Source organism: Salmo salar, chromosome 13, assembly GCF_965601325.2.
Source record: "Salmo salar chromosome 13, fSalSal1, whole genome shotgun sequence".
NCBI classification, from domain to species: Eukaryota; Metazoa; Chordata; class Actinopteri; order Salmoniformes; family Salmonidae; genus Salmo; species Salmo salar.
The window spans coordinates 33,910,603-33,921,117 of NC_138303.1; positions in this window are offsets into that span (position 1 = coordinate 33,910,603).

Below are 10,515 nucleotides of genomic sequence, written 5' to 3' on the forward strand. Positions count from 1 at the left end.
GAATGGTGTCTGTGAGTATAACAGAACTCAAATGGCAGTCAAAACCCCGAGACCGATTGAAACAGGAAGTGGAATTCTGAATTGTGGACTCGACTTCTCATCTTTCCTTATTAATCACACCGTTAACAATGGTTCAGTGAGCACTTCCTATTGCTTCCACTAGATGTCGCCAGTCCTTTCACAGTGGTTTGAGCCTTATAGAGTCAAAACTCAGTGAATGACACGAGTTTGAAATTGGTCACAGGGGATGGGCCATCACCATTATGACGCCGGCGGCCATGTCTGCCCCCACCTTTGGATACGGTTTTAAAGGCCATGACATCATCCCCCTCGAATCTTATTGGCTCTCTTGGTGTTACAGGCCCTGAAGATTTATTTTATACAACGTTTGACATGTTTGAACGAACCTACATGCGGGAGCATTGCATTTTATTCGGAACTTCAGCCCTGCGCTTGGAGAGAGCCATAGGACGCGCTACCAACATCAGGCTAATGGAACGTGAAGTATGGACTTTTTGACCGAAAATACATCTGTTGTGGACCTGGGATGCTTTCTGATGAAGACAACTAAAGGTAGGCGATTATTGACAATATTATACAAGATAAGATGTGACATGCGATTGATTCCAAGATGGCGCCGAGCTCTGTATATTAGCTAATTTTCTGAGTATCGCATCTCCTTTTATCGCAAAGTGTGATTACCCAGTAAAGTTAATTTAAAATCTGGTATGACGGGTGTTCTCAAGAGATATTCATCTATAAATGTTAGATTGACAATATACATTTAAAAAATCGTTATAGGATAGTAATTTAGGGAAATGTAGCATTGTTTACCGGGACGCTTTTGAGGGGAAATTATGTAGTCAACCTCAGACAGAGATGTAAAATGCTGTTTTTATATATAAATATGACCTTTATTGAACAAAAGAATGCATGCATTGTATAACATGATGTCCTAGGGGTGCCATCTGATGAAGTTTGTAAAAGGTTAGTGCTGCATTTAGCTGTTTTTTGATTATATGTGATGCAAGTGGTTGGTCGGAAAATGGCTATGAAGCTGCTTTTTACGATGGACTCATCTAATATAATCTAATGATTTGCTTTTCCTGTAAAACCTTTTTGAAATCGGACGACGTGGGTCGATTCAGGAGAGGTGTATCTATAAAAAAAATATATATATATTATTATTTTTTTTTTTTAATTATGATTTTTTTTTAATTCTAATTGGCGATATGATTTTTCGCTGGATTTTGATCCCGGTGACGGGATGAGACTTAAATATCCTAGATATACTGGGACAGACACTTCAAAATCTTATTCCTTACAATTTCTTTTATACATTTTTTTTGTTTTTGTAGAATTTATGAATGTGTCATTCAATGCATTTCTATGGGCTATAGAATTAAAGGTCAAATTTAGTATTTTATCAAATACTTTTGATACTGGAAGGGGTCCTAAAATTCAAAATCAAAAAGCTAAATGATCCATTGTATGACCGTCTTAAAACAATTTCATATGTTAGCTTAGAACATCCCAACGGCATAGACTTTTAGAGGTTAACAATGACCAACACAATTCCAGTCAAAATAGAATATTGTAAGAAATACTGTAGCCTACCATTATTATACGATATCCAACCCAACTCCATTTGTTGCCACTATCATGTATCCCAATGGTTTTCAAACTGTTTGACCAGCGACCCCCAAAAAGGAGTGGTAGGCCTAGAAGACTTGCGACCCCCTGGGCACACACATGTACATGTGCACACACAAACATGCGCACACAATCGCTGCGCAAACGTAGCATGTCGTTACAGCCATAAACTCAATGTATTTTTCAAAGTGCAAGATAGGCTACAGAAATACATGAACTGCCTTTTACACCTGCATTTGGAGCTGAAAGTCATTCATTTTAGCAGCCAATATCAACTAGGGATATATCATGTCACTTCTCTGGAGTCCAAAGAAAGTAAAATCATACGAGGTTGCAGGATTGGATGGAAAAGCATGTTCTGTCTGCACAGCAACATCACTTTGGAGGGCAGCCTGTGTGCCGGGTAGCCCTGTTCTTCCTCACAAATATCCTAATAAATTTACCAGAATATGCTACATCTTCATCCCTTAATATTGGAGGCGGTGCGATGTTACAGCTGTTTATCTTTATAGCCAGTAGCCACCCAAACTAGGCTTATCTAAAATATGAAAATGATCAATCAAATCACCAGGTAGCCTATTATTCTGGCAAAGATAAGTCAGTAGTAGATTGTTTGCGTATGCATGTGTTTGTGCCTGTGTGTCTCTTAATAACCTCTCTTGGGTAGGGGGCAGTATTTTGACGTCCAGATGAAAAGCGTGCCCAAAGTAAACTGCCTGTTACTCAGGCCCAGAAGCTAGGATATGCATATAATTGGTAGATTTGGATAGAAAACACTCTAAAGTTTAGGAAACTGTTCAAATTATGTCTGTGAGTATAACAGAACTGATATGGCAGGCGAAAACCCGAGGACAAACCATCCCCCCCCAAAAAAGTTCAGCCTACCCCTATTTTCAATGGCTATCACTTTTATTATAAGGCCAAGTCCTCCCAGATTGCAGTTCCTAGGGCTTCCACTAGATGTCAACAGTCTTTAGAAAGAGTTTCAGGCTGGTTTTTGGAAAAATTAGCCAGAAATTGTAGTTTTTCTATGTGACTCCCATTTGGCTGTAGTGTTTCCAAGCACGTGTAAGAGAGCGGGTTCTTTGGTATTGTTCTCCGGTAAAGACAATAACGATTCTCCGTCTTAAATTTGATCATTTACGTATTAGGGTACCTAAGGTTTGATTATAAACGTTGTTTGACTTGTTTGGAAAAGTTTATTAGTAACGTTTGGGATTCATTTTGTATGCATTTTGATGGAGGGAAACTGGGTGGATTATTGACTGAAGCGCGCCAGCTAAACTGAGTTTTTATGGATATAAAGAAGGACATTATCAAACAAAAGGACCATTTGTGATGTAACTGGGACCTTTTGGAGTGCAAACAGAAGGAGATCATCAAAGGTGAGGCATTTTTTATATTGCTATTTCTGACTTTCGTGTCGCACCTGCCTGGTTGAAATATGTTTTTCATGTGTTTGTATGCGGGGCGCTGTCCTCAGATAATCGCATGGTGTGCTTTCGCCGTAAAGCCTTTTTGAAATCTGACACAGCGGCTGGATTAACAAGAAGTTAAGCTTTATTTTGATGTATTACACTTGTGATTTTATGCTATTTAAATATTTATAATACTGTTGTTTGAATTTTGCGCTCTGCAATTTCACCGGATGTTGGCCAGGTGGGACGCTACCGTCCCACCTGCCCATAAGAAGTTTTAACAGTCCAAGTTGCTCCATAAGGTGTAGTTTTATCAGTTTTTTAAATCTGATTTTACTGCTTGCATGAGTTACTGTGTATTTCCCGGAGTCGGTTTTGGACCTGGGGACTGTGAAGAGACCCTTTGTGGCATATGTTGTGGGGTATGCATGGGTGTCTGACTAGGCTACTTGTCATTTAAACAGCTCAGTGGTTTCAACATGTTAATACCTCTCACAAAGACAAGTAGTGGTGCAGTCAATCTCTCCTCCACTTTGAGCCAGGAGTGTCACGCCTGCTCCCGCTCCTCCTCCCTGACGCTCGAGGGCGCCAGGCTACCCGTCATCATACACTCCTGTTACCAACATTACGCGCAGCTGCGCTCATTGGACTCATTCACTTTGTTGATTACCCCCTGTATATCTGTCTGTTCCTTGGTTGTGTTCCCTGTGTCCGCATTGTTCCGTATTGTGTTTGTTATGTATTCCTGTCCAGACGCTGTTCCTGTTCCGTTTCATGTCCGTCAGTTAATAAACCTTCACTCCCGGACCTGCTTCCCATCTCCTGCGTCGCTCGCGTAGCAATATGTGACAAGGAGAGGTTGACATGCATGTCATAGATGTTAGCTCTGCGTGAATATTAAGGGCCAGCCGTGCTGCTCTGTTCTGGGCCAACTGTAATTTGCCTATGTCCCTCTTTGTGGCACTTAACCATATGGGCAGTAGTCCAGGTGCAACATTATAGCTCACGTGTATAATGTTGAGTCATCAGCATACATAGATACTCAGTGCCAGTAACAGGTCATTAGTAAAGATTGAAAAAAGTAAGGGGCCTAGACCACTGCCCGGGAAAGGCCCGACGCTACCTGGATTATGTTAGAGACGCTTCCATTAAAGAACACCCCCTGTTTCTGATAACACCCTCTGACAGGTAACTCTCGAGCCACGAAATAGCAGGGGATGTAAAGCTATAACACATACATTTTCCAGCAGCAGATTATGATCGATAATGTCAAAAGCTACACTGAAATCTAACAAAACAGTTCCCACAAGCTTCTTTTGATCAATTTCTTTCAGCCAATCATCAGTCATTTGTGTAAGTGCTGTACATGTTGAGGGCCCTTCCCTATAAGCATGCTGAAAGTCAGTTGATAATTTGTTTACTGTGAAGTAGCATTGTATCTGGTCAAACACAATTTTTTTCAAAAAGTTTACTAAGGGTTGGTAGGGCAAAGGGGCATGTGCTCTGCACAGGTAGAACCCTATCTGTGCACGTGCCTGAGCCTAATAGTATCAAAGGGTAGCCATAGCTCAGCCACGGGAGATGAAGGTATGCACAGGAGGCAATATGATTTCCAATAGGTGCAGGATTCATTGAATAAAGGAGACAAGAGTTAGCTTCATGTATTCATGTAGCTACATATTCATGTATCCTAATGCTGGCCTGATCCCCTCCTTCTCATCCGAAGAGCTGAAATCAACTGATTTAAATACCCTCTGTGTCAGAAATCCCGAGCTAGTGGAATAAACTATCCCCAAATATGAACAGGTGGCGTCAGGTAAGTAGGCTATGTTATCCCCAGATTTCTTATATATTGCCATGTCGGCACCAAACGACTCAATACATTAATGTTTGCCTGACAAATGACAACAGATTAGAAATCTTCTCAAAAGTAAATTCTCCCGTGGACAGCTGAAATGGATATGCTTATTCCCAATCTACACGTTCGTGAAAGCTATCCCCTGGATAGTCACAAAACGTGTTGATGTCTTCAATTGTGTAAGCAAAGCCATGCACATTTACATAGAAAGAAAAACTTACAAACTTACTTTGCTGATTGTCTGTGGTGTTGCTCCTTCTGCTGGTCAAAATTTGAGACAAAATATCTACAGGAAAGTGTTATTAAACTGACTTCAAAACACGGGTCCAAGTGCACAAGACAGAAGTAGACTTCATGCACGTGATGCAGCCATACTAACAGGTGTTTACATGGTTTTGTGCATGTGCCAGGTGATACAAATTTCTACTTCAGTAAGGACGGGCGCTCCAAAAAGTCGGTTAAACAAAACTTTCCCGCACAGACCACTGACAGAGTAAGTTCAAATGCAATTCTATTCAACATTCTGGTTTGTAAGGAACATTTTCACAATTCTGCAGTGCTTTGTTTCAGACTGTATACCAAGACAGATTTATTAGGCAACAACCTGAAGAACAGTTAAGGGAAAGTGATAGGCCTACAGGTAAGAAATCCTTTTTGTTTTCTTGAATACTGGAATGATTAAACTCAAATTACTCAAAGACAAGGAGATTATCGACGGCAATGGTAGGCCTAGGTAGGCTACTGTAACAATGAGCTACAGAAGATATGGTTGAGCCATGGATGTGTTGCCAAATTGCTGTCAAATGTTGTTTGCTAAATCAATGCGGCCTCTGTTATGAACTGGACATGGAGGCAAGCAAATGCTGCAAATAACTCAACAACATGTTTTCAGTGTGGTGCGTAAAGTTCACATTTTAATAGTGATCGTCCAAGTGTCAAAAGAAGGAAAGAGTTAGGGAAAATGGCCCGCTACAGTCACATGTGTAATGATTGCCATCTCTGGGAGTCTGGGTCATCATTACAGCTAGGTAGGCTAATGGCTTTGTAACAATATGTAATTCCTATGCTATTTGGGGAATTTTCTCACAAATCCAGCAATTGATGAACTCTTGACCAGGAATGTTACACACCAACAAAAAAGAGTTCCTCAAGTGTTCTTTGGGAAGGGTGATGGTTCTATGTGGAACCTTAATAACTTAAAGAACCCTTTGAGCCCTTCAATAGTTATTTTCAGTTCACGAAAGGGTTATTTGCTCTTTAAGTGATAATTAAAATGTGGGGGAGGCGGCTCATTGGATTATTTTGGGACGTGGTTTGCTCACAGTTCTTTTTGTGCAACGGTGAGTGAGAGTGTAATTCCAGTTTATCTAATGTGTTGTGTTATTCTATTACTTATTGAATGACTATGGCCAGTGATGGTGTCTTGTGTAGTATGGCCTTGTGTCAATTGAGAAGGCTTGACTAAATTAGTCAGTGATTCTCAATTCTCTTCTCAGGGACCCCCAGCTGTTCCAGAGATAGCTCACTTGATTCAACTTGTCAATAAACACAATAATTACACTTATGGAATTTTATCAATATAATATGGCTGACCAGAATTTAAAAGAAACTATGGTTAGATTGAGAAAGGTTCTTTATAAAACATAAAAATCTCCATAAAGGTTGTATAAAGAACCATAAAAAAGGGTAGTAACCGTTGTAACCCTTGTTGGTGCTATATAGTGTTTTGTATGCCGATTATTCAATACGAGAGCAAAGTAATGTTGATAAGAATGGCTTTACTCAGCATCATTGGGTAGCATACATTCAGCTCCGTATAGTGCATAGTAAGTAATGCCTAACTTGTCTCACTCGTACTATAGAGTATCACACTGAGATACACATAACAGAAGCACCATCTATTGGCTTGGCGACATCTTGTAACATCTTCCTTTACACAACAAATTAAGATAACTCCTCCTAGCCTCATAATGAGGTGAACTAGTGTTAGACCATTTCAAGTAAAACATTACACTGGTAACAAAAACATAGAATTGTGTTCTTATGCAAGCACCTTTAACAAGCATCATCAGTCCATAAGCAATACTACAATCTGCTTCCATCTTCTTTATACAATTTTTCATACCTCCCCCTCCAGATTACACAACATAGTCTCTGGAGTATCTCACAGGTGGACTGATATTTTCTCTGGTTCTGGTGTGTCTCCGAGTTAGATTTTCAGGCAGTGGGGCTGCTTCCATAGCAGCAGCCTGTTGTTCACCACCCGCTGGGGTGGCGGGTTCATTCCATGGTCCCCAGTCATCCTCGTCCATGTTTGTTTGGTGGTCGACCAGGGGGATCCTGAATTGTTCAGTCAGTGGACGAATGTCTTCTCTGTTTCTGCTGTATTTTTTACCATTCACTAGTACTTTAAACGACCGGTCACTGAGTTGATCAGTGCCCAGTGTTCAAGTGCTGGCTGAGTTGTTGGGGTGGAGAAGGACCCATACTCTTTTTCCATTGATGATGTTGGGCATGTCATAGGCTTGTGTGTCATAGTGGCGTGTTGCTGTCAGCACTTTGGCTTGTTTTCTTGCTATGACATTTTGTACCATTTGCAGTTTGAGAAGTTTTTTCATGATGAGTGTCTCCTTTTGTTGTCTCTTCTGGATGGAGTTGCAGGTGGCACATTTGCTAATAAAGATCTTTACGTCCTCCGTAATCCTTGGCCAGAAAATAGCATCACGTGCATTTCTGAGGCTGGCCTCTATGCCTGAGTGGCCAGAGTGGATTTTACATGTCTGGGATGAAGACCCTGTTTCCTTTGAATATCAGTCCATTTTCTGTGGTGAAATTATCTTTGTACGTCCAGAAATGTTTCAGTGTGTGACTTATAGTCTGTTTGGTTCCAGGCCAGCCATTGTTGATTTGAGCATGCAGAGCCTGAAACAGTGGGTCCTGGGAAGGGTGTGCTTTGATTCCATTGCCTTAGTCAAGATGTTGACATCACTGGTGTGATCCACCTGTTCCAGGTCAGTTGTGGCCAGTCCCATAGCCTAGACTGTGGCTGGTGTTTGCATTTGTCTGTGCTCTGTGGTTGATTGAGCAGCTCTGGACAGGAAGTCAGCTACATGTAGTTCTTTGCCTTGTTTGTATTGCACATGGAGTTGGTATCTTTGTAGCCTTAGCAACATTCTCTGCAGTCACTTGGGTGCTGTAAGTAGGGATTTCTTGAAGATCGTCTTGAGCGGTTTGTGGTTGCTGTGTATTGTTATGAACTCTCTGCCATGTCAAAATTGTCACATTCAAAAACAATGGAGAGACATTCTTTCTCAATCTGTGCATATCTTTGTTCTGTCTGACTCAATGTTCTGGAGGCAAATGCAACAGGTTGTCCTTTCTGTAGAAGGGCTGCACCCAAACCTGTCTCACTGGCATCACACTGCAGTGTGACTTCATCATTCCGGTCGTAGTATTTGAGCACTGGGTGTTGTGTGACTAACTGTTTGATAGTCTCGGCTGCTGTGTCATGCTGTGGTAGACATGTCCAGTCAATGTCCTTGTCAGTCAGTCTTCTGAGCGGCTCACACATATCAGATAGATGCGGCATACATTTTGCAAGATAGTTCACAAACCACAACAGCCGCTGTAGTGACTTGACGTTGGTTGGTGTACCCATGTTCTGAACGACTGTTATTTTCTTTGGGTCAGGGTGCAGGCCCTCTGTGGTGAGAAGATGACCCATGTATGTCACACTTGGCAGCTTTAACCTGAGTTTCTTTTTGTTCAGCTTCAGATTGATATCTTTTGCTCTCTGCAAGAGAGTTGTGAGGTTTCTGTCATGATCTGCCATTGCCTCTTCGTTTGTGTTGCCACATCCATAGAGTAGAATGTCGTCTTCGATCACACTCCTTTTAGTCCCTGTAGTGCTTCACACTGTCTGTGCTGGTATTCTTCAGCCACTGGCCTGATTCCAAATTGCATTCTCAGCCGTCTATACCTACCTATAGGTGTCCAGAAAGTTGTTAGATAGCAGCTCACATCAAGTTTGACTTGCCAATATCCATCTTTGGCATTGAGTACTGAGAATACCTTTGTGTTGGATATCTCTGGTAGAATCTCTTTTATTGTAGGCATCTGGAAGTGGCTTTGTTGAGTGCACTGGAGTCCATGCATACTTGTAGTTTATCAGGTTTTTCAATGACAACCATGTTGGTGATCCACGGTGTTGGTTCTGTGACTTTTGTGATGATGTCTGCATTGTCCATTGAATGTATGGCCTTTGTGATCCTTTCCTTCAGTGGAATAGGTATCCGTCTTGATAGCTGCTGCACAGGCCGGGCTGTGTTGTCTACTTCTATGGCTGTAGCTCTCAAGGAAGACAGGCAAGCCCATCGAACACATCATTGTACTTGGAAATGATCTCCTCATTTGTCATGATGACCTCAGTGGATGTGATGCTTGGGTGTCGACATGATGTAAAACATGGCTGTGGTTCACATGTAGTAGGCTAAGTCTTTCACACGTGTCATTTGACAGCAGAGGAATCTGGGATGTCTCCATGACCTGAAATCTGACATGAAACATTTTTCCATCATGATCTGCTTTGAGATTACATTCTCCTGTTGGCTTTATCAGTGTGTCGTCATATAGTTTGCGTGTAGCTTTGCTCGGTAGGAGAACTAGATTGCCGTCTTGCATGACTCGCTGTATGTCCCGATAGCTTTTGACATTCACTTGATCCTATGTCTAGTTGACATTTAATTGTATGGCTGGGGTCATATGTCAATGGCTCGTCACAGAGTGGAGCTAGCTTATGAACCATTTGTTTGCCTTGTCTTACACAGAATTAACCAGTGAGATGTACCACATTGCATCTGTTGTTGGTCATCTGACTCATTGTCTTCCACTAACAGATTGAGTTGAGGTTTGTGTTTTGCTTGTATACTAACTTTGGCAAAATGGTTTCGTTTTCCACATGCTTTACAGGTGACACTGTATGCTGGGCATTTGGCTTTGGCATGTACTGAACCACAGTAATGACATGGTAAGTCGTTTGGCAGTCTACTTTTGTTAGTATACACTGTAAATTTGTCTGTTTACAACCATAGGTTTGGCCTTTTGATTGTGAACGTTGCTCACGGTAGGTATAATGTCTGGTTCACCTAAACCAATTTTCTTGATTTGCATTTGTGCTTGTCCACTTGAACGACACACGTCTATGGCTTTGTTCAATGTGAGGTTTGTTTCTCTGAGCATGCTCGCTCGCACAGCTATATCTTTTGTGCCTATGACAAGCCTGTCACGGACTAGTTCCTCTCGTAATGCGCCAAATTCACGTGTCTGCTAGCTTTCTCAGATGTGCAATGTACAGCTCTGATGTTTAACATTGACTTCTTCTGGCATGTGCAGATGCCGCTGTAAGAGTTGACATTCCTTTCCCGTCACTATGCAGACTTTTGCTTCCTTTTTGTCCAGACCGGTAGCTAACTCATAGTTTTACCATAGTGCTTGAACAAATGTCCAGTTGCTATATGTACCACCCTTCATGTCCATAGGCTCTGGTACGTGAATTACCAAGTAAGCCATTTTTAATTTTATTATTCT